The 27,688-nt window shown below is 44.2% G+C and overlaps 1 long non-coding RNA gene across 1 annotated transcript; it reads right to left on the bottom strand.

Annotated features, from left to right (window-relative positions):
• Nucleotides 1–973: 973 nt before the first annotated feature.
• On the bottom strand, nucleotides 974–27,688 carry LOC120028806. The gene is made up of 3 exons (XR_005473534.1): nucleotides 27,296–27,688; nucleotides 4,056–4,109; nucleotides 974–3,696 (listed from the first exon to the last, which is right to left on the bottom strand). It is a non-coding gene; the product is annotated as an uncharacterized LOC120028806 (long non-coding RNA).

Below are 27,688 nucleotides of genomic sequence, written 5' to 3' on the forward strand. Positions count from 1 at the left end.
TTGTGAGTGTATTGTTTTAAAGACTAAATATTAGTTCAGAGTCCATAACATATTGTTCATCAAGGTGTCAATGGGTTCATTGGAAAGCTGGACATATTTCAATTAGATGACCCCAAGTTATCTCATCCATTGCTTTGGAGGAAGAGGAACATTCACCTATAACTGGATCCTAAAAACAGGACTGTGGTTGACATTTATTTGTGTTTTTAAATGAAGATTCCACTGTGATGAGAGAGAGTTCTGCAAACCATAGGTTTAATGTATTTATTCATGGACATGTCAGAATTGTCAACAATGCTTGTCATTGTAAACACACACACACACACATGCATGCAAGCACACACACACACACACACACACCAAGCTCTTTTCTTGGATGAAAAAGTGAGAGAATAAAGAGACGATAGTTTTGCCAATAAATGTGTTTCTTCGCAGAAACATGTTTCCTGGAGGGAGAGAGGACGTAGCTATAAAGCCCCCAGCAGTGTGACCGATATCAACCCCTGTTGTTCTGAGCCTCTGCTAAGACCTCCAGGGGACTAGTCTGTTCATTTATCAAATATGACATACAGTGAGCTCCAAAAATATTGGGACAGTGACAATTGTGTTGTTGTTTTGCCTCTGTACTACAGCACTTTGGATTTGATACAATGACTATTAGGCGAAAGTGCAGACTGTCAGCTTTAATTTTAGGGGATTTTCATCCATATCGGGTCAACCGTTTAGAAATTACAGCACTTTTTGTACATAGCCCCCCCATTTTAGGGGACCAAAAGTATTGGGAAATATTCAAAGTTTTCAGATTATTTTGTGCCCAATAGAAATGACTGGTAAATAATGTATTACGTCATTTTGTAATCACTTTTATTGTAAATAAGAATAAAATATGTTTTTAAACACTCCTACATTAATGTGGATGCTACAGTGATTACAGATAATCCTGAATGAACCGTGAATAATGATGAGTGAGAAAGTTACAGATGTACAAATATCATACCCCCTCCAAAAATTCTAACCTCCACTGTTATTGTAATGGTGAGAGGTTAGCATGTCTTGGGGTTATGATATTTGTGCGTTGATAATGAGCACGTCTTGGGGTTATGATATTTGTGCGGTGATAATGAGCACGTCTTGGGGTTATGATATTTGTGCGTTGATAATGAGCACGTCTTGGGGTTATGATATTTGTGCGTTGGTAACTTTCTCAATACTTTTGGAACTCACTATATAACACCACTGGGTCTTTTTGAAATGACGGAATATTAATACATTCTACTGCTCAAATGCTAATGCCACTAACTCTTGTTTGTTTGTTTGTTGTAGAACGTTCTCATCTGCTGTCCATTAGGGCTTCTTAATCTTCACTGTCCGGGCCAAGATAGTTCCATAATGCTGTTCATATCGAGCTCTTATTGCTAGGTTTAGTATGTCGATTGCTTTTGCTGGAAATAGAAGGTCATGCTTTTAAATACTGAAACAATAGCCTTTATAAATGTATATAGATAGACTCTCCAAAATGCTGACAATGATGTCTGGATATCAGTCTCAGCTGCCCCACAGCTGGCAGATATGATAATCAGAAACAGTGGACATCACAGGACTGTCATATGATCAGAAACAGTGGACATCACAGGACTGTCATATGATCAGAAACAGTGGACATCACAGGACTGTCATATGATCAGAAACCGTGGACATCACAGGACTGTCATATGATCAGAAACAGTGGACATCACAGGACTGTCATATGATCAGAAACAGTGGACATCACAGGACTGTCATATGATCAGAAACCGTGGACATCACAGGACTGTCATATGATCAGAAACAGTGGACATCACAGGACTGTCATATGATCAGAAACAGTGGACATCACAGGACTGTCATATGATCAGAAACCGTGGACATCACAGGACTGTCATATGATCAGAAACAGTGGACATCACAGGACTGTCATATGATCAGAAACCGTGGACATCACAGGACTGTCATATGATCAGAAACAGTGGACATCACAGGACTGTCATATGATCAGAAACAGTGGACATCACAGGACTGTCATATGATCAGAAACAGTGGACATCACAGGACTGTCATATGATCAGAAACAATGGACATCACAGGACTGTCATATGATCAGAAACAGTGGACATCACAGGACTGTCATATGATCAGAAACAGTGGACATCACAGGACTGTCATATGATCAGAAACCGTGGACATCACAGGACTGTCATATGATCAGAAACAGTGGACATCACAGGACTGTCATATGATCAGAAACAGTGGACATCACAGGACTGTCATATGATCAGAAACAGTGGACATCACAGGACTGTCATATGATCAGAAACAGTGGACATCACAGGACTGTCATATGATCAGAAACAGTGGACATCACAGGACTGTCATATGATCAGAAACAGTGGACATCACAGGACTGTCATATGATCAGAAACCGTGGACATCACAGGACTGTCATATGATCAGAAACAGTGGACATCACAGGACTGTCATATGATCAGAAACAGTGGACATCACAGGACTGTCATATGATCAGAAACCGTGGACATCACAGGACTGTCATATGATCAGAAACAGTGGACATCACAGGACTGTCATATGATCAGAAACAGTGGACATCACAGGACTGTCATATGATCAGAAACCGTGGACATCACAGGACTGTCATATGATCAGAAACAGTGGACATCACAGGACTGTCATATGATCAGAAACCGTGGACATCACAGGACTGTCATATGATCAGAAACAGTGGACATCACAGGACTGTCATATGATCAGAAACAGTGGACATCACAGGACTGTCATATGATCAGAAACAGTGGACATCACAGGACTGTCATATGATCAGAAACAATGGACATCACAGGACTGTCATATGATCAGAAACAGTGGACATCACAGGACTGTCATATGATCAGAAACAGTGGACATCACAGGACTGTCATATGATCAGAAACCGTGGACATCACAGGACTGTCATATGATCAGAAACAGTGGACATCACAGGACTGTCATATGATCAGAAACAGTGGACATCACAGGACTGTCATATGATCAGAAACAGTGGACATCACAGGACTGTCATATGATCAGAAACAGTGGACATCACAGGACTGTCATATGATCAGAAACAGTGGACATCACAGGACTGTCATATGATCAGAAACAATGGACATCACAGGACTGTCATATGATCAGAAACAGTGGACATCACAGGACTGTCATATGATCAGAAACAGTGGACATCACAGGACTGTCATATGATCAGAAACAGTGGACATCACAGGACTGTCATATGATCAGAAACAGTGGACATCACAGGACTGTCAGATGATCAGAAACAGTGGACATCACAGGACTGTCATATGATCAGAAACAGTGGACATTACAGGACTGTTGTTAGTAGATGGTACAGTAGTACGGGGCTGTGTGTTGTGTTTCTGGGTCAGGAACGGGTCACAGTAGAATATCTTCCAGGTCATAAGGTCACAGGTAGGTGGTGGCCTCTCTGTTCTCTCTCTCTCTGGCCTGGGCCACGGCAACATTAATACACTGGAGCCACTCCTCAGCATGCTTCTCATCACGAGCCTTCAGGACGTAAGTCTTACTGTCCGTGAAGATCTCAAAAGCCCGAGGGAGACCCCGTTCACGCCGCTTCTTAGCCACCACCTGGACACACGCACACACACGCACGCACGCACGCACGCACGCACGCACGCACGCACGCACGCACGCACGCACGCACGCACGCACGCACGCACGCACGCACGCACGCACGCACGCACGCACGCACGCACGCACGCACGCACGCACGCACGCACGCACGCACACACACACACACACACACACACACACACACACACACACACACACACACACACACACACACACACACACACACACACACACACACACACACACACACACACACACATACAGCCACAGCCAGTCAGACAGATGAGAGGGTTATCAGAAGTGGACAAAGGGTATGAATTGTTGTTACATGAATGTACTTTAAGTTCCCCCACCTTGACGCTCTGCACTTTGCTCAGCTCGATGGTGCTGCCGTCTAGCTCGTCCTTCTGTAGGAGACAGGACAAGCTATACATTAATAAATAGTGATACATGCAACTTTTGGAGCAGCCATCCAATTCTATTGATGTCATTTCACTATTACCACTACACATGATGACAGGCCTCGTGATGTCATTTCACTATTACCATTACACATGATGACAGGCCTCGTGATGTCGTTTCACTATTACCATTACACATGATGACAGGCCTCGTGATGTCGTTTCACTATTACCACTACACATGATGACAGGCCTCGTGATGTCGTTTCACTATTACCATTACACATGATGACAGGCCTCGTGATGTCGTTTCACTATTACCACTACACATGATGACAGGCCTCGTGATGTCATTTCACTATTACCACTACACATGATGACAGGCCTCGTGATGTCGTTTCACTATTACACATGATGACAGGCCTCGTGATGTCGTTTCACTATTACCACTACACATGATGACAGGCCTCGTGATGTCGTTTCACTATTACCACTACACATGATGACAGGCCTCGTGATGTCATTTCACTATTACCATTACACATGATGACAGGCCTCGTGATGTCGTTTCACTATTACCATTACACATGATGACAGGCCTCGTGATGTCGTTTCACTATTACCACTACACATGATGACAGGCCTCGTGATGTCGTTTCACTATTACCATTACACATGATGACAGGCCTCGTGATGTCGTTTCACTATTACCACTACACATGATGACAGGCCTCGTGATGTCATTTCACTATTACCACTACACATGATGACAGGCCTCGTGATGTCGTTTCACTATTACACATGATGACAGGCCTCGTGATGTCATTTCACTATTACCACTACACATGATGACAGGCCTCGTGATGTCGTTTCACTATTACCATTACACATGATGACAGGCCTCGTGATGTCGTTTCACTATCACCACTACACATGATGACAGGCCTCGTGATGTCGTTTCACTATTACCACTACACATGATGACAGGCCTCGTGATGTCGTTTCACTATTACCACTACACATGATGACAGGCCTCGTGATGTCGTTTCACTATCACCATTACACATGATGACAGGCCTCGTGAAGTCGTTTCACTATTACCACTACACATGATGACAGGCCTCGTGATGTCGTTTCACTATTACCACTACACATGATGACATGCCTCGTGATGTCGTTTCACTATTACCACTACACATGATGACAGGCCTCGTGAAGTCGTTTCACTATTACCACTACACATGATGACAGGCCTCGTGATGTCGTTTCACTATTACCACTACACATGATGACATGCCTCGTGATGTCGTTTCACTATTACCACTACACATGATGACAGGCCTCGTGATGTCATTTCACTATTACCACTACACATGATGACAGGCCTCGTGATGTCATTTCACTATTACCACTACACATGATGACAGGCCTCGTGATGTCGTTTCACTATTACCATTACACATGATGACAGGCCTCGTGATGTCGTTTCACTATTACCACTACACATGATGACAGGCCTCGTGAAGTCGTTTCACTATTACCACTACACATGATGACAGGCCTCGTGATGTCGTTTCACTATTACCACTACACATGATGACAGGCCTCGTGAAGTCGTTTCACTATTACCACTACACATGATGACAGGCCTCGTGGTGTCATTTCACTATCACCATTACACATGATGACAGGCCTCGTGAAGTCGTTTCACTATTACCACTACACATGATGACAGGCCTCGTGAAGTCCCCTAAACATGATGACAGGCCTCGTGAAGTCCCCTAAACATGATGACAGGCCTCGTGAAGTCCCCTAAACATGATGACAGGCCTTGTGAAGTCCCCTAAACATGATGACAGGCCTTGTGAAGTCCCCTAAATATGATGACAGGCCTTGTGAAGTCCCCTACACATGATGACAGGCCTCATGAAGTCCCCTAAATATGATGACAGGCCTCGTGAAGTCCCCTAAATATAATGACAGGCCTCGTGAAGTCCCCTAAACATGATGACAGGCCTCGTGAAGTCCCCTAAACATGATGACAGGCCTCGTGAAGTCCCCTAAACATGATGACAGGCCTCGTGAAGTCCCCTAAACATGATGACAGGCCTCGTGAAGTCCCCTAAACATGATGACAGGCCTCGTGAAGTCCCCTAAACATGATGACAGGCCTCGTGAAGTCCCCTAAACATGATGACAGGCCTCGTGAAGTCCCCTAAACATGATGACAGGCCTCGTGAAGTCCCCTAAACATGATGAATGGCCTTTTTTGGAATGGAAAGGGACACACGTAAACCCTGACAGTTTCCCCAGAGGCACATTTATAATATTACCATTTAACATTGTGATATTGTGACTACCATCTTCTACTTAGGTGATAATGCCCAATAACCCGGTGTTTGGAGGATATATTGGCACGGGTGTTGTTAGGCCCAAGACGGCAAACCGTGCCAATATATCCTCCAAACACCGGTTTATCGGGCATTATCACTTTTATACAACGGGTTACCAACATTTTCAAATAACGATTGACATATTTTCATTAAAAACTTTATTTTGATTAATTTATTCATACTATTTCATCCTTCCACAGGATATAGTCCCGACACAAATCTAGGGTTGCTACACAAGCAGGATGGTTGTTCGTTCTATTGGTTCAGTTGCCAGATACGCGACCTAGTCGTTCAGTCTTTTTGTTGTGTATCTATGGACGCGACCCAGTCGTTCATCCTAAATGTTCCATTGTCATACTGGCTGGCAATGTTCTTATCCCTTGCTTGCTAGTTAAAACCTGTTGAGGACAGAGGGTGCTATTTTCACTTTGGGGGAAAATCGTGCCCAATTTAAACGGCCTCGTACTCTATTCTTGCTCGTACAATATGCATATTATTATTACTATTGGATAGAAAACACTCTCTAGTTTCTAAAACCGTTTGAATTTTGTCTGTGAGTAAAACAGAACTCATTTGGCAGCACACTTTCTGACCAGGAAGTGGAAAGTCTGAAAATGATGCTCTGTTCAAGGGCCTGCCTATAAATGGGCATGATACGTATGAGTATACATGCACGTCATACACCTTCCCCTAGATGTCAAGAGGAAGTGAGAGAAGAAATGAAGTGTTTATCTTGGTCTGAGGTGGAATAAATCCTCTTGGCACGACGAGTCATCCATTTCCTGTTTTCTGGAAAGCGCGAAGATGGACCTGGAATTGCCTTCTGAAAAGCTGTCGTTATAGGCGACTACTATCTCCGGCTTTGATTTTATTTGATACATGTCACAATATCATCGTAAAGTATGTTTTTTCAATATAGTTTTATTAGATTATTGAAATTTTTTCGGGACGTTAGGCGTGTTGCGTTGTCTGTGTTTGTTGACGATGGAGAGCTTCGCGCCACTTGGCCAGTGTGCTTGCTAATTCAAGAGGGAAAAACGATGTTCTAAATCCAAACAACGACTGTTCTGGACAAAGGACCCCTTGTCCAACATTCTGATGGAAGATCACCAAAAATAGGACCCATTTTGTGATGCTATTTCATATATCTGTCGAACTGTGTACTAGTAGTTTTGCGCCCAGGTTTTGGCCACTCTCTCGCTATAACATAAGCCTTATGTCGTAATGAAGATATTTTTAGAATTCTAACACTGCGATTGCATTAAGAACTAGTGTATCTATCATTTCCTATACAACATGTATTTTTTTGTAATGTTTATGAATAGCTATTTGGTCAGAATAGGTGAGAATCTAATAGAAATATCCGCACATTCTGGGAAAAAGAAGCTACGTTAGCATAATGGATAACCACTGATTTCAGCTCTAAATATGCACATTTTCGAACAAAACATAAGTGTATGTATAACCTGATGTTATAGGACTGTCATCTGAGGAAGGTTTATGAAGGTTAGTGAAAATTAATATCTTTTGCTGGTTTATTCACTAACGCTAACGTGCCTATTGCTATCGCTAACGTGCCTTGATGAATGAATGCGGTAGTGTGGTAGGCTATTGTAGTAAGCTAATATAATGCTATATTGTGTTTTCGCTGTAAAACACTTAAAAAATCTGAAATATTGGCTGGATTCACAAGATGCTTGTCTTTCATTTGCTGTACACGATGCATTTTTCAGAAATGTTTTATGATGAGTATTTAGGTATTCCACGTTGGTCTCTATAATTACTCTGGCTGCTTCGGTGCTATTTTTGACGGTAGCTGTGATGGTAGCTGCAATGTAAAACTGATTTATACCTCAAATATGCACATTTTTCGAACAAAACATAGATTTATTGAATAACATGTTATAAGACTGTCATCTGATGAAGTTGTTTGTTGGTTAGTTTGGTTGGTTCTTGGTTAGTTAGGTTGGCTTTTTGTGCATGCTACCTGTGCTGTGAAAAATGTCTGTCCTTTTTTGTATTTGGTGGTGAGCTAACATAAATATACGTGCTGTTTTCGCTGTAAAACATTTTAAAAATCGGACATGTTGGCTGGATTCACAAGATGTGTACCTTTCATTTGCTGTATTGGACTTGTTAATGTGTGAAAGTTAAATATTTCTAAAAAATATATTTTGAATTTCGCGCTCTGCCTTTTCAGTGGAATGTGGGAGGAGTTCCGCTGGCGGAACGCCTGAGCAGTAAAGGCTAACTTACAATCATGTCAAACATCAAAAATAATTACAACAGTAGCTGCATATGCATTTGTTTAAAAACCTCTACAGGATCGATGTCCCCCCTCCCCCCACGGGATGGTTGAGCTAACGTGCGCTAATGGGATTAGCATGAGGTTGTAAGTAACAAATACATTTCCCAGGACATAGACATATCTAATATAGGCAGAAAGCTTGAATTCTTGTTAATCTAACTGCACTGTCCAATTTACAGTAGCTATTACAGTGAAAGAACAGTATGCTATTGTTTGAGGAGAGTGCACTGTTATGAACTTGAAAATTTATCAATAAACCAATTAGGCACATTTGGGTAGAATTGATAGAACACTTTGAACAGAAATGCAATGGTTCATTGGATCAGTCTAAAACTTTGCACATACACTGCCATCTAATGGCCTAAATTGCGCCTAAACTGGAATAATACATTGTGTCCTTTCTCTTGCATTTCAAAGATGATGAAAAAATATGTTTTGTATTATCTTTTAACAGTGTGTAATGTGTTATATTCTCCTAAATTAATTTCACAATGAGCTAATGAGGCGTGATTTCACCTGGCATAGAAAATGTGCTCTCTCATCAGGACACTGTTGTTCAGAGGAGCTAGCCAACAACACAGATAACACAATCACTTCAAACACTGAAGCTGGAAAGACTGCAAACTAGCTGCAATTCATTTCGTTTTACGTTTTCCATAAAAATGATGCCAGCTGATTCATGATTTTGACTGGCTGAGAAACGCTGCCTGTCTGTCTCGTCCCGACTCCTGACACGTTCATTACTATTGGACAGCTGGAGATCGAATTTGAATATTGAAACAATGTTGCAAATGTCGGAGATACAGACAGCAAGGTTTATATAAATCTCTGCTGTTGAAAAATAAATGTTAGTCTAAAAGAAATGTGAGATAATGTCTAGATGCTTTTTATAGTGGATGTCAAGTTTATAAATTGCCTGGCTGGGCTGATGAGACAGTGGATTGCGCAGTCAGATGGAACAGAGTAAATAGACATTTTAACATCATAGATTTAGCCAGTGGTAACTTGTGGAATAGACATCGGCTGGAATGCGCTTTTAACCAATCAGCATTCAGGATTAGACCCACCCATTGTATAATGTTGAACAGCTGCCTTGGGGCTGTTATAGGCGATGTGTTGCTTGATGCCAAATATTTCAGTGACAAAGTAAAATGTTGCTCGGATTTGTTACAACAGTAAATTAGCACAAAACATCAACTTTTATGGTCCTCTTGCAAAGATCCATTGCTGTAAGCTGCACATGTATGCAGTAAGACAAGAGGGTGTTTTACTGTCTTCGTCCTTATATAAGGGAGGAAATGAAATCCTTCAGCCCATAAGCACTTCCTCTAATGTTCTACCCCTTAGGACAGCTACATCTTTCTGACTTGTGTAGGTGGAATGTGTATGTGTGTATGTGTGTGTGTGTGGGTAAGTGTGTGTGTGTGTGTGTGTGGGTAAGTGTGTGTGTGTGTGTGTGTGTGTGTGTATGTGTGTATATGTGTGATACACCACAGCCAAATCCTTAGGGATCATAAGTTCACATAGCGAGCGCTAGGCTATATGCTATTCTCCATAGACCTATACTAACATCCTTAGACCCCTCTAGTCAGCCATAGTTCTGTAGTCTGCGTGTGTTGTATGTGTGTGTGCTGTGTGTGTGATGGCAAGCGTTAATCTCCATAGACTTGCCCACATCATTACCTCCCTGGCTGTCTGTGTGGAGGGCCTTCTGTTAGCTACAGTGGTTAAGCTACTCATGTATTCTCACACAGGTTAAAGGAGAACTCAATATACTCCTTGGCCCTGTTCCATTTCGGCCCCTCGCCACGTCCTCTAGTTCCTATTGCATGTGTGTCCTAAGGATCGGTTCAATAAAAACAGTATTTTATGGCTCGACTTTGGGGAAGCGGTTAGGTAAAGGGGCAAGCGGCTGAAATGGAACAGGGGTGAGGTTGCACTGAGGTGGCTTATTATGAGCAGTTCTCTCTCTCTCTCTCTCTCTCTCTCTCTCTCTCTCTCCCGCTCTCTCCCTCTCTCTCTCTCTCTCACGCTCTCTCTCTCTCGCTCTCTCTCTCACTCTCTCTCTCCCGCTCTCTCTCTCTCTCTCTCTCTATCTCTCTCTCTCACTCTCTCGCACTCTCTCTCTCTCTCCCGCTCTCTCTCTCTCTCACGCTCTCTCTCTCTCGCTCTCTCTCTCTCCCGTTTTCTCTCTCTCTCTCTATCTCTCTCTCACTCTCTCACTCTCTCTCGCTCTCTCTCGCTCTCTCTCTCTCTCTCTCTCTCGCTCTCTCTCTCTCTCTCGCTCTCTCGCTCCCTCTCTCTCTCGCTCCCTCTCTCTCTCGCTCCCTCTCTCTCTCGCTCCCTCTCTCTTTCGCTCCTTCTCTCTCTCGATTGCTGTCTCTCTCGCTGTCTCTCTCGCTGTCTCTCTCGCTGTCTCTCTCTCTCGCTGTCTCTCTCTCACGCTCTCTCTCTTTCTTGTTCTCTCTCTCTCTTGCGCTCTCTCTCGCTCTCTCTTTCTCTTTTGCTCTCTCTCTCTCTCTCTCTCTCTCTCTCTCTCTCTCTCTCTCTCTCTCTCTCTCTCTCTCTCTCTCTCTCTCTCTCTCTCTCTTTCATTCAACAAAGCAACACACACAGGATGAGTTGCCTTGCCAAGAAGAGGACCTTGAGGTAGTTTGGCAGCAAATTCTGTCTGGTCCCAATTAGGAGGACCGTTTTTGGGAAAGACAAAGGATTCTGGAATCATCAGTGGGGTTGGACAGTGGCAGACAGAACCCGGGAACAAAAGAGATTACAGGAAATGCCAACATCTGATGACCAGTGATGGTGGCCAATGTCAACAACCAGCAGTAGTGTACAGGTCAAAAGGTCAAGAAACCAACAGAACACATGGCTAAGCTCTGTTCCATCCTCTGTGGATCAAAAGCATATTGCTTAGTTATGATACAAACTGCATAAAATCCTTTCAGACCAACAGAAGCGCCTAGTGGTATAGGTTAGGGGTATAGGTTAGGTGTATAGGTTAGGGGTATAGGTTAGGGGTATAGGTTAGGGTATAGGTTAGGGGTATAGGTCAGGGGTATAGGTCAAATTAGGGGTATAGGTTAGGGGTATACGTTAAGGGATAGGTTAGGGTATAGTTTAGGGTATAGGTCAGGGGTATAGGTTAGGGGTATAAGTTAGGGTATAAGTTAGGGGTATAGATTAGGGTATAGGGTAGGGGTATAGGGTTGGGTAAAGGTTAGGGTATAGGTTAGGGTATAGGTTAGGGGTATAGGTTAGGGTATAGTTTAGGGGTATAGGTTAGGGGTATAGGTTAGGGGTATAGGTTAGGGGTATAGGTTAGGGGTTGATATGGAACTGAGTCATTGGCACGGTAAGATTGAGTTGAGAAAACAAGAGACAAAGAGAGGGTCCAATTTGTGGCTTTAAACAGCTGTGGTGAGGGAGGAACTGTTGGTTAAATTACAATGTAGATTGTCTTGGGCAAGAGAGCTCAATTTCACTTATCCTTTCAACCATTTACATTTGTTCCCCAATGTCTCAATATTTGTCAAAGCCTGGGGAATACAAAGCAGAGTTTTGAATTGAAGAAGTCAGAAAGTCCTCAGAAGATCTGTTCACTTTTCCACCCTGGTCTCTCTCTCTCTCTCTCTCTCTCTCTCTCTCTCTCTCTCTCTCTCTCTCTCTCTCTCTCTCTCTCTCTCTCTCTCTCTCTCTCTCTCTCTCTCTCTCTCTCTCTCTCTCTCTCTCTCTCTCTCTCTCTCTCTCTCTCTCTCTCTCTCTCTCTCTCTCTCTCTCTCTCTCTCTCTCTCTCTCTCTCTCTCTCTCTCTCTCATTCAACAAAGCAACACACACAGGATGAGTTGCCTTGCCAAGAAGAGGACCTTGAGGTAGTTTGGCAGCAGATTCTGTCTGGTACCAATAAGGAGGACCGTTTTTGGGAAAGACAAAGGATTCTGGAATCATCAGTGAGGTTGGAAAGTGGCAGACAGAACCCGGGAACAAAAGAGATTACAGGAAATGCCAACATCTGATGACCAGTGATGGTGGCCAAGGTCAACAACCAGCAGTAGTGTACAAGTCAAAACGGTCAAGAAACCAACAGACCACATGGTCAAGTTCCACACCCACCCTCTGTGGATCAGAACCATATTGCTTAGTTATGATACAAACTGTATCAAATCCTTTCAGACCAACAGAAGTGCCTAGTGGTATAGGTTAGGGTATAAATTAGGGGTATAGGTTAAGGGTATAGGCTAGGGGTATAGGTTAGGGTATAGGTTAGGGGTATAGGTTAGGGTACAGGTTAGGGGTATAGTTTAGGGTATGGGTTAAGGGTATAGGTTAGGGGTATAGGTTAGGGATATAGTTAAGGGTATAGGTTAGGGGTATAGGTTAGGGGTATAGGCTAGAGTATAGGTTAGGGATATAGTTTAGGGGTATAGGTTAGGGGTATTGTTTAGGGTATGGGTTAAGGGTATAGGTTAGGGGTATAGGTTAGGGGTATAGTTAAGGGTATAGGTTAGGGGTATAGGCTAGAGTATAGGTTAGGGATATAGTTTAGGGGTATAGGTTAGGGGTATAGTTTAGTGGTATAGGTTTAGGGGTATAGGCTAGAGTATAGGTTAGGGATATAGGTTAGGGGTATAGGTCAGGGGTATAGGTTAGGGATATAGGTTAGGGTATAGGTTAGGGGTATAGGCTAGAGTATAGGTTAGGGATATAGGTTAGGGGTATAGGCTAGAGTATAGGTTAGGGTATAGGTTAGGGGTATAGGTTAGAGTATAGGTTAGGGATATAGGTTAGGGGTATAGTTTAGTGGTATAGGTTAGAGTATAGGTTAGGGATATAGGTTAGGGGTATAGGTCAGGGGAATAGGTTAGAGTATAGGTTAGGGATATAGTTTAGGGGTATAGGTTAGGGGTATAGTTTAGTGGTATAGGTTTAGGGGTATAGGCTAGAGTATAGGTTAGGGATATAGGTTAGGGGTATAGGTCAGGGGTATAGGTTAGGGATATAGGTTAGGGTATAGGTTAGGGGTATAGGCTAGAGTATAGGTTAGGGATATAGGTTAGGGGTATAGGCTAGAGTATAGGTTAGGGTATAGGTTAGGGGTATAGGTTAGAGTATAGGTTAGGGATATAGGTTAGGGGTATAGTTTAGTGGTATAGGTTAGAGTATAGGTTAGGGATATAGGTTAGGGGTATAGGTCAGGGGAATAGGTCAGGGGAATAGGTTAGAGTATAGGTTAGGGATATAGTTTAGGGGTATAGGTTAGGGGTATAGTTTAGTGGTATAGGTTTAGGGGTATAGGCTAGAGTATAGGTTAGGGATATAGGTTAGGGGTATAGGTCAGGGGTATAGGTTAGGGATATAGGTTAGGGTATAGATTAGGGGTATAGGCTAGAGTATAGGTTAGGGATATAGGTTAGGGGTATAGGCTAGAGTATAGGTTAGGGTATAGGTTAGGGGTATAGGTTAGAGTATAGGTTAGGGATATAGGTTAGGGGTATAGTTTAGTGGTATAGGTTAGAGTATAGGTTAGGGATATAGGTTAGGGGTATAGGTCAGGGGAATAGGTTAGAGTATAGGTTAGGGATATAGGTTAGGGGTATAGTTTAGTGGTATAGGTTAGAGTATAGGTTAGGGATATAGGTTAGGGGTATAGGTCAGGGGAATAGGTTAAGGGAATAGGTTAGGGTATAGGCTAGGGGTATAGTTTAGTTGTATAGGTTAGAGTATAGGTTAGGGATATAGGTTAGGGGTATAGGTCAGGGGAATAGGTTAAGGGAATAGGTTAGGGTATAGGCTAGGGGTATAGTTTAGTGGTACAGGTTAGAGTATAGGTTAGGGGTATAGGTTAGGGGTATAGGTCAGGGGAATAGGTCAGGGGAATAGGTTAGGGTATAGGTTAGGGGTATAGTTTAGTGGTATAGGTTAGAGTATAGGTTAGGGGTATAGGTTAGGGGTATAGGTTAGGCGTATAGGTCAGGGGAATAGGTTAGGGTATAGGTTAGGGGTATAGGTTACGGTATAGTTTAGGGGTATAGTTTAGTGGTATAGGTTAGGGTATAGGTTAGGGGTATAGGTTAGGGGTATAGGTTACTGTATAGTTTAGGGGTATAGTTTAGTGGTATATGTTAGGGTATAGGTTAGGGGTATAGGTTAGGGTTGGTATAGGTTAGGGGTATAGTTTAGTGGTATAGGTTATGGTATAGGTTAGGGGTATAGGTTAGTGGTATAGGTTAGGGTATAGGTTAGGGGTATAGGTAAGGGGTATAGTTTAGGGGTATAGTTTAGTGGTATAGGTTAGGGTATAGGTTAGGGGTATAGGTTACGGTATAGTTTAGGGGTATAGTTTAGTGGTATAGGTTAGGGTATAGGTTAGGGGGGTATATGTTAGGGGTATAGGTTAGGGGTATAGTTTAGGTGTATAGGTAAGGGTATAGGTTAGGGGTATAGGTTATGGGTATAGGTTAGGGGTATAAGTTACGGTATAGTTTAGGGGTATATATTAGTCGTATAGGTTAGGGGTATAGTTTAGTGGTATAGGTTAGGGTAAAGGTTAGGGGTATAGTTTAGTGGTATATATTAGGGTATAAGGTAGGGTATAGGTTTGGGGGGTATACGTTAGGGGTATAGTATAGGGTATAGATTAGGGTTTCTCTCTGTGTCCTGTTTAATGGTCTCTCTCTCTCTCTCTCTCTCTCTCTCCCTCTCTCTCTCTCTCTCTGAGTCCTGTTTAATGGTTTCTCTCTCTCTCTCTGTGTGTCCTGTTTAACAACATTGACTAACAATAAGCTCTCTCACCTAATCACTTCTCAATGACACACACACCACACACACACACACACACCCCAACACTACACACACCAACACTACACACACACCAACACTACACACACACACCCCAACACTACACACACCAACACTACACACACCAACACTACACACACCAACACTACACACACACACCAACACTACACACACACACCCCAACACTACACACACACACCCCAACACTACACACACCAACACTACACACACCAACACTACACACACCAACACTACACACACCAACACTACACACACCAACACTACCCACACACCAACACTACACACACACACCAACACTACACACACACCAACAGCATGATACAACAGATCAGCTCTAATTACCTTGTGGCTGAAGTTGAATGAGCACTGTGTGTTTTTCCATCATAATAAAGGTGTGTTTGGCACATGATGATGACTCATGGGCTTTCTGATGACTACGTGACCTCAACACATTGTTTTACGGTCCTGTTTTCTCAATGGTTCTGATTAGGCAACACTTTTTCCTTTGCACAATAATTATTTCTGCTGTCAAGTCCAATGACCTTAAACCAAGTTCTGCCTCAAAGTAAGTCAGAATCAAACACTGATTAGGAGGGATTTGTATCGTTAAAACACAGTGGAGAGCTTCCTCGTCTTCACACACACACACACACACACACACACACACACACACACACACACACACACACACACACACACACACACACACACACACACACACACAACATCATGCATGAACACACACACACACACACAAACTGAGATATTAAAGGGAAGAATGACTGAGGTATTACAGGGAAGAATGACTGAGCTATTAAAGGGAATGACTGAGTTATTACAGGGAAGAATGACTGAGGTATTAAAGGGAATGACAGCTATTACAGGGAAGAATGACTGAGTTATTAAAGGGAATGACTGAGTTATTACACGGAAGAATGACTGAGGTATTAAAGGGAATGACTGAGGTATTAAAGGGAATGACAGCTATTACAGGGAAGAATGACTGAGGTATTAAAGGGAATGACTGAGGTATTAAAGGGAATGACAGCTATTACAGGGAAGAATGACTGAGGTATTAAAGGGAATGACTGAGGTATTAAAGGGAATGACAGCTATCACAGGGAAGAATGACTGAGTTATTAAAGGGAATGACTGAGGTATTAAAGGGAATGACAGCTATTACAGGGAAGAATGACTGAGGTATTAAAGGGAATGACTGAGTTATTAAAGGGAATGACAGCTATTACAGGGAAGAATGACTGAGGTATTAAAGGGAATGACTGAGTTATTAAAGGGAATGACAGCTATCACAGGGAAGAATGACTGAGGTATTAAAGGGAATGACAGCTATCACAGGGAAGAATGACTGAGGTATTAAAGGGAATGACTGAGGTATTAAAGGGAATGACAGCTATTACAGGGAAGAATGACTGAGCTATTAAAGGGAATGACAGCTATAACAGGGAAGAATGACTGAGCTATTAAAGGGAATGACAGCTATTACAGGGAAGAATGACTGAGCTATTAAAGGGAATGACAGCTATTACAGGGAAGAATGACTGAGCGATTAAAGGGAATGACAGCTATTACAGGGAAGAATGACTGAGCTATTAAAGGGAATGACAGCTATTACAGGGAAGAATGACTGAGGTATTAAAGGGAATGACAGCTATTACAGGGAAGAATGACTGAGCTATTAAAAGGAATGACAGCTATTAAAGGGAATGACTGAGTTATTAAAGGAAAGAATGACTGAGGTATTAAAGGGAATGACTGAGTTGTTAAAGGGAATGACAGTTATTAAAGGGAATGACAGTTAATAAAGGGAAGAATGACTGAGTTATTACAGGGAAGAATGGCTGAGTTATTACTGGGAAGAATGACTGAGTTATTAAAGGGAATGACAGTTATTACAGGGAAGAATGACTGAGGTATTAAAGGGAATGACTGCGTTGTTAAAGGGAATGACAGCTATTAAAGGGAAGAATGACCTAGGTATTAAAGGGAATGACTGCGTTGTTAAAGGGAATGACAGCTATTAAAGGGAAGAATGACCTAGGTATTAAAGGGAATGACTGAGCTATTAAAGGGAATGACAGTTATTAAAGGGAGAATGACTCAAGAAGTTGCAGCATCATACTCTGATCCTGGGCGTCACCCATTGATTAATAGCGGGCCAAACGTATAACTCATAGTATGTCTTCTACTAACGCTCAATACTGGGGCCAAAGTTATTACAATCATCTCTAGTGGATTCCCCAGATAGAAATTAGGCCTTGTCACGAGATGGGGACTCCACTGTTTCACCCAACATCACATCATGATTCAATTAAAAAGTAGAAAAGGAAAACACATAATGACAGGGAGTCCAGTGACTAGTTTGTTTGTGCCCTCCTTGGAGGGATGTAAATGTGTACGTGTGTGCTTTGAAAATGATTTCTGTCTACGTAAGGGTCTATTTGAAGTGTTCCCATGTGTATATGCAGTGGTGGAAAAAGTACCCAATTGTCATACTTGAGTAAAAGTATAGATACCTTAATAGAAAGTTACTCAAGTAAAAATGAAAGTTACAGAGTAAAATCTAAAAGTGTTTGGTTCTAAATATACTTAAGTATCAAAAGTAAAAGCAAAGTAGACGGCACCATTTAATTGTTTTAAAAATCTACTGATAGCCAGGGACACACTCCAACACTCAGACATTATTACAGATAGCCAGGGACACACTCCAACACTCAGACATCATTACAGATAGCCAGGGGCACACTCCAACACTCAGACATTATTACAGATAGCCAGGGGCACACTCCAACACTCAGACATCATTACAGATAGCCAGGGGCACACTCCAACACTCAGACATTATTACAGATAGCCAGGGGCACACTCCAACACTCAGACATCATTACAGATAGCCAGGGACACACTCCAACACTCAGACATCATTACTGATAGCCAGGGACACACTCCAACACTCAGACATCATTACAGATAGCCAGGGACACACTCCAACACTCAGACATCATTACAGATAGCCAGGGACACACTCCAACACTCAGACATCATTACAGATAGCCAGAGACACACTCCAACACTCAGACATCATTACAGATAGCCAGGGGCACACTCCAACACTCAGACATCATTACAGATAGCCAGGGACACACTCCAACACTCAGACATCATTACAGATAGCCAGGGACACACTCCAACACTCAGACATTATTACAGATAGCCAGGGGCACACTCCAACACTCAGACATCATTACAGATAGCCAGGGACACACTCCAACACTCAGACATCATTACAGATAGCCAGGGTCACACTCCAACATTCAGACATTATTACAGATAGCCAGGGGAACACTCCAACACTCAGACATCATTACAGATAGCCAGGGGCACACTCCAACACTCAGACATCATTACAGATAGCCAGGGGCACACTCCAACACTCAGACATCATTACTGATAGCCAGGGACACACTCCACCACTCAGACATCATTACAGATAGCCAGGGACACACTCCAACACTCAGACATCATTACAGATAGCCAGGGACACACTCCACCACTCAGACATCATTACTGATAGCCAGGGACACACTCCAACACTCAGACATCATTACTGATAGCCAGGGACACACTCCACCACTCAGACATCATTACAGATAGCCAGGGACACACTCCAACACTCAGACATCATTACTGATAGCCAGGGACACACTCCACCACTCAGACATCATTACTGATAGCCAGGGACACACCCCAACACTCAGACATCATTACTGATAGCCAGGGACACACTCCAACACTCAGACATCATTACAGATAGCCAGGGACACACTCCAACACTCAGACATCATTACAGATAGCCAGGGGCACACTCCAACACTCAGACATCATTACAGATAGACAGGGGCACACTCCAACACTCAGACATTATTACAGATAGGCAGGGGCACACTCCAACACTCAGACATTATTACAGATAGGCAGGGGCACACTCCAACACTCAGACATCATTACAGATAGGCAGGGGCACACTCCAACACTCAGACATCATTACAGATAGCCAGGGGCACACTCCAACACTCAGACATTATTTACAGATAGCCAGGGACACACTCCAACACTCAGACATCATTTACAGATAGCCAGGGACACACTCCAACACTCAGACATCATTACAGATAGCCAGGGGCACACTCCAACACTCAGACATCATTTACAGATAGCCAGGGACACACTCCAACACTCAGACATCATTTACAGATAGCCAGGGACACACTCCAACACTCAGACATCATTACAGATAGCCAGGGACACACTCCAACACTCAGACATCATTTACAGATAGCCAGGGACACACTCCAACACTCAGACATCATTTACAGATAGCCAGGGACACACTCCAACACTCAGACATCATTACTGATAGCCAGGGACACACTCCAACACTCAGACATCATTTACAGATAGCCAGGGACACACTCCAACACTCAGACATCATTACAGATAGCCAGGGACACACTCCAACACTCAGACATCATTTACAGATAGCCAGGGACACACTCCAACACTCAGACATCATTTACAGATAGCCAGGGACACACTCCAACACTCAGACATCATTACAGATAGCCAGGGACACACTCCAACACTCAGACATCATTTACAGATAGCCAGGGACACACTCCAACACTCAGACATCATTACATGATAGCCAGGGACACACTCCAACACTCAGACATCATTACAGATAGCCAGGGACACACTCCAACACTCAGACATCATTTACAGATAGCCAGGGACACACTCCAACACTCAGACATCATTACTGATAGCCAGGGGCACACTCCAACACTCAGACATCATTACAGATAGCCAGGGGCACACTCCAACACTCAGACATCATTACAGATAGCCAGGGGCACACTCCAACACTCAGACATCATTACTGATAGCCAGGGACACACTCCAACACTCAGACATCATTACAGATAGCCAGGGACACACTCCAACACTCAGACATCATTACAGATAGCCAGGGGCACACTCCAACACTCAGACATCATTACAGATAGCCAGGGACACACTCCAACACTCAGACATCATTACAGATAGCCAGGGGCACACTCCAACACTCAGACATCATTACAGATAGCCAGGGACACACTCCAACACTCAGACATCATTACAGATAGCCAGGGGCACACTCCAACACTCAGACATCATTACAGATAGCCAGGGACACACTCCAACACTCAGACATCATTACAGATAGCCAGGGACACACTCCAACACTCAGACATCATTACAGATAGCCAGGGACACACTCCAACACTCAGACATCATTACAGATAGCCAGGGACACACTCCAACACTCAGACATCATTACAGATAGCCAGGGACACACTCCAACACTCAGACATCATTACAGATAGCCAGGGGACACACTCCAACACTCAGACATCATTACAGATAGCCAGGGACACACTCCAACACTCAGACATCATTACAGATAGCCAGGGACACACTCCAACACTCAGACATCATTACAGATAGCCAGGGACACACTCCAACACTCAGACATCATTACAGATAGCCAGGGACACACTCCAACACTCAGACATCATTACAGATAGCCAGGGACACACTCCAACACTCAGACATCATTACAGATAGCCAGGGGCACACTCCAACACTCAGACATTATTTACAGATAGCCAGGGACACACTGCAACACGCAGACATCATTACTGATAGCCAGGGGAACACTCCAACACTCAGACATCATTACAGATAGCCAGGGTCACACTCCAACACTCAGACATCATTACAGATAGCCAGGGTCACACTCCAACACTCAGACATCATTACAGATAGCCAGGGGCACACTCCAACACTCAGACATTACTACAGATAGCCAGGGTCACACTCCAACACTCAGACATCATTACAGATAGCCAGGGTCACACTCCAACACTCAGACATTACTACAGATAGCCAGGGGCACACTCCAACACTCAGACATCATTACAGATAGCCAGGGGCACACTCCAACACTCAGACATCATTACAGATAGCCAGGGGCACACTCCAACACTCAGACATTACTACAGATAGCCAGGGGCACACTCCAACACTCAGACATCATTACAGATAGCCAGGGGCACACTCCAACACTCAGACATCATTACAGATAGCCAGGGGAACACTCCAACACTCAGACATCATTACAGATAGCCAGGGACACACTCCAACACTCAGACATCATTGCAGATAGCCAGGGACACACTCCAACACTCAGACATCATTACAGATAGCCAGGGGCACACTCCAACACTCAGACATTACTACAGATAGCCAGGGACACACTCCAACACTCAGACATTATTACAGATAGCCAGGGACACACTCCAACACTCAGACATCATTACAGATAGCCAGGGACACACTCCAACACTCAGACATTACTACAGATAGCCAGGGGCACACTCCAACACCCAGACATCATTACTGATAGCCAGGGGCACACTCCAACACTCAGACATCATTACTGATAGCCAGGGGCACACTCCAACACCCAGACATCATTACTGATAGCCAGGGGCACACTTCAACACTCAGACATCATTACTGATAGCCAGGGGCACACTTCAACACTCAGACATCATTACTGATAGCCAGGGGCACACTCCAACACCCAGACATCATTACTGATAGCCAGGGGCACACTCCAACACTCAGACATCATTACTGATAGCTAGGGGCACAGTCCAACACTCAGACATCATTACAGATAGCCAGGGGCACACTCCAACACCCAGACATCATTACTGATAGCCAGGGGCACACTCCAACACCCAGACATCATTACTGATAGCCAGGGGCACACTCCAACACTCAGACATCATTACAGATAGCCAGGGGCACACTCCAACACTCAGACATCATTACTGATAGCCAGGGACACACTCCAACACTCAGACATCATTACAGATAGCCAGGGACACACTCCAACACTCAGACATCATTACAGATAGCCAGGGACACACTCCAACACTCAGACATTATTTACAGATAGCCAGGGACACACTCCAACACGCAGACATCATTACAGATAGCCAGGGGCACACTCCAACACTCAGACATTATTTACAGATAGCCAGGGACACACTCCAACACTCAGACATCATTACAGATAGCCAGGGGCACACTCCAACACTCAGACATCATTACAGATAGCCAGGGGCACACTCCAACACTCAGACATCATTACTGATAGCCAGGGGCACACTCCAACACTCAGACATTACTACAGATAGCCAGGGACACACTCCAACACTCATACATTACTACAGATAGCCAGGGGCACACTCCAACACTCAGACATTACTACAGATAGCCAGGGGCACACTCCAACACTCAGACATCATTACTGATAGCCAGGGGCACACTCCAACTCTAAGACATTACTACAGATAGCCAGGGACACACTCCAACACTCAGACATCATTACAGATAGCCAGGGACACATCATTACTGATAGCCAGGGGCACACTCCAACACTCAGACATTATTTACAGATAGCCAGGGACACACTCCAACACTCAGACATCATTACAGATAGCCAGGGGCACACTCCAACACTCAGACATCATTACAGATAGCCAGGGGCACACTCCAACACTCAGACATCATTACTGATAGCCAGGGACACACTCCAACACTCAGACATCATTACAGATAGCCAGGGGCACACTCCAACACTCAGACATCATTACAGATAGCCAGGGACACACTCCAACACTCAGACATCATTACAGATAGCCAGGGGCACACTCCAACACTCAGACATCATTACAGATAGCCAGGGACACACTCCAACACTCAGACATCATTACAGATAGCCAGGGACACACTCCAACACTCAGACATCATTACTGATAGCCAGGGACACACTCCAACACTCAGACATCATTACAGATAGCCAGGGACACACTCCAACACTCAGACATCATTACAGATAGCCAGGGGCACACTCCAACACTCAGACATTATTTACAGATAGCCAGGGGCACACTCCAACACTCAGACATCATTACAGATAGCCAGGGACACACTCCAACACTCAGACATCATTACAGATAGCCAGGGACACACTCCAACACTCAGACATCATTACAGATAGCCAGGGACACACTCCAACACTCAGACATCATTACAGATAGCCAGGGACACACTCCAACACTCAGACATCATTACAGATAGCCAGGGGCACACTCCAACACTCAGACATTATTTACAGATAGCCAGGGACACACTGCAACACGCAGACATCATTACTGATAGCCAGGGGAACACTCCAACACTCAGACATCATTACAGATAGCCAGGGTCACACTCCAACACTCAGACATCATTACAGATAGCCAGGGTCACACTCCAACACTCAGACATCATTACAGATAGCCAGGGGCACACTCCAACACTCAGACATTACTACAGATAGCCAGGGTCACACTCCAACACTCAGACATCATTACAGATAGCCAGGGTCACACTCCAACACTCAGACATTACTACAGATAGCCAGGGGCACACTCCAACACTCAGACATCATTACAGATAGCCAGGGGCACACTCCAACACTCAGACATCATTACAGATAGCCAGGGGCACACTCCAACACTCAGACATTACTACAGATAGCCAGGGGCACACTCCAACACTCAGACATCATTACAGATAGCCAGGGGCACACTCCAACACTCAGACATCATTACAGATAGCCAGGGGAACACTCCAACACTCAGACATCATTACAGATAGCCAGGGACACACTCCAACACTCAGACATCATTTCAGATAGCCAGGGACACACTCCAACACTCAGACATCATTACAGATAGCCAGGGGCACACTCCAACACTCAGACATTACTACAGATAGCCAGGGACACACTCCAACACTCAGACATTATTACAGATAGCCAGGGACACACTCCAACACTCAGACATCATTACAGATAGCCAGGGACACACTCCAACACTCAGACATTACTACAGATAGCCAGGGGCACACTCCAACACCCAGACATCATTACTGATAGCCAGGGGCACACTCCAACACTCAGACATCATTACTGATAGCCAGGGGCACACTCCAACACCCAGACATCATTACTGATAGCCAGGGGCACACTCCAACACTCAGACATTATTACAGATAGCCAGGGGCACACTCCAACACCCAGACATCATTACAGATAGCCAGGGGCACACTCCAACACTCAGACATCATTACTGATAGCCAGGGGCACACTCCAACACTCAGACATCATTACTGATAGCCAGGGGCACACTCCAACACGCAGACATCATTACTGATAGCCAGGGGCACAGTCCAACACTCAGACATCATTACAGATAGCCAGGGGCACACTCCAACACCCAGACATCATTACTGATAGCCAGGGGCACACTCCAACACCCAGACATAATTACTGATAGCCAGGGGCACACTCCAACACTCAGACATCATTACAGATAGCCAGGGGCACACTCCAACACTCAGACATCATTACTGATAGCCAGGGACACACTCCAACACTCAGACATCATTACAGATAGCCAGGGACACACTCCAACACTCAGACATCATTACAGATAGCCAGGGACACACTCCAACACTCAGACATTATTTACAGATAGCCAGGGACACACTCCAACACGCAGACATCATTACAGATAGCCAGGGGCACACTCCAACACTCAGACATTATTTACAGATAGCCAGGGACACACTCCAACACTCAGACATCATTACAGATAGCCAGGGGCACACTCCAACACTCAGACATCATTACAGATAGCCAGGGGCACACTCCAACACGCAGACATCATTACTGATAGCCAGGGGCACACTCCAACACTCAGACATTACTACAGATAGCCAGGGACACACTCCAACACTCAGACATTACTACAGATAGCCAGGGGCACACTCCAACACTCAGACATTAGTACAGATAGCCAGGGGCACACTCCAACACTCAGACATCATTACAGATAGCCAGGGGCACACTCCAACTCTAAGACATTACTACAGATAGCCAGGGACACACTCCAACACTCAGACATCATTACAGATAGCCAGGGACACATCATTACTGATAGCCAGGGGCACACTCCAACACTCAGACATTATTTACAGATAGCCAGGGACACACTCCAACACTCAGACATCATTACAGATAGCCAGGGGCACACTCCAACACTCAGACATTATTACAGATAGCCAGGGGAACACTCCAACACTCAGACATTACTACAGATAGCCAGGGACACACTCCAACACTCAGACATCATTACTGATAGCCAGGGGCACACTCCAACACTCAGACATAATTACAGATAGCCAGGGACACACTCCAACACTCAGACATCATTACTGATAGCCAGGGGCACACTCCAACACTCAGACATCATTACAGATAGCCAGGGACACACTCCAACACTCAGACATCATTACTGATAGCCAGGGGCACACTCCAACACTCAGACATTATTTACAGATAGCCAGGGACACACTCCAACACTCAGACATCATTACAGATAGCCAGGGGCACACTCCAACACTCAGACATTATTACAGATAGCCAGGGGAACACTCCAACACTCAGACATTACTACAGATAGCCAGGGACACACTCCAACACTCAGACATCATTACAGATAGCCAGGGTCACACTCCAACACTCAGACATCATTACAGATAGCCAGGGACACACTCCAACACTCAGACATCATTACTGATAGCCAGGGGCACACTCCAACACTCAGACATCATTACTGATAGCCAGGGGCACACTCCAACACTCAGACATTACTACAGATAGCCAGGGACACACTCCAACACTCAGACATCATTACAGATAGCCAGGGACACACTCGAACACTCAGACATCATTACAGATAGTCAGGGACACACTCCAACACTCAGACATTATTTACAGATAGCCAGGGACACACTCCAACACGCAGACATCATTACAGATAACCAGGGGCACACTCCAACACTCAGACATTATTTACAGATAGCCAGGGACACACTCCAACACTCAGACATCATTACAGATAGCCAGGGGCACACTCCAACACTCAGACATCATTACAGATAGCCAGGGGCACACTCCAACACTCAGACATCATTACTGATAGCCAGGGGCACACTCCAACACTCAGACATCATTAAAGATAGCCAGGGGCACAGTCCTACACTCAGACATCATTACTGATAGCCAGGGGCACACTTCAACACTCAGACATAATTTACAAATGAAGCATGTGTGTTTAGTGAGTCTGCCAGATCAGAGGCATTTTCCTGTCCTACTAAATGTAACGAGTACTTTTGGGTGTCAAGGAAAATGCATGGATTAAAAAGTACATAATATTGTTTAGGAATGTAGTGAAGTAAAAGTAAAAGTTGTCAAAAATATAAATAGTAAAGTCAAGTTCAAATACCCCCCAAAACTACTTAAATAGTACTTGAAAGTATTTATACTCAAGTACTTTATGCCACTTTGTATATGATATGATATACTTTATTGTTCCTGAGGGGACATTTGACTTGAACAGCTAAAGTCTAAGTGTGAAAGGGATACATACTGATTTTCCCTTCCGGAAGAGGAGCTGGTTTCCTGCCAGGGTGAAGTAGCGAGTCTTCCAGCGTTTGATGAACTTCCAGCGAACCTGCTTCTCCTTCAGTTTCCCCTCTATCAGCGGCTGGCCATCCTCGTTCACCACTGGAGAGACAAATCAAAACAACCCTCAATCAGCTGTGATCCACATCCACTCAATGTTACCACCTGCTAATGGAGTGTATGTAGCCAAGTGGGAATCAAACCCAAAAGCACCCTGCTCCAATGTGGGAAACAAACCCACAAGCACCCTGCTCCAACATGGGAATCAAACCCACAAGCACCCTGCTCCAATGTGGGGATCAAACCCACAAGCACCCTGCCCCAACGTGGGAATCAAACCCACAAGCACCCTGCTCCA

This window comes from Salvelinus namaycush, chromosome 34, assembly GCF_016432855.1.
Source record: "Salvelinus namaycush isolate Seneca chromosome 34, SaNama_1.0, whole genome shotgun sequence".
Lineage (NCBI taxonomy): Eukaryota > Metazoa > Chordata > Actinopteri > Salmoniformes > Salmonidae > Salvelinus > Salvelinus namaycush.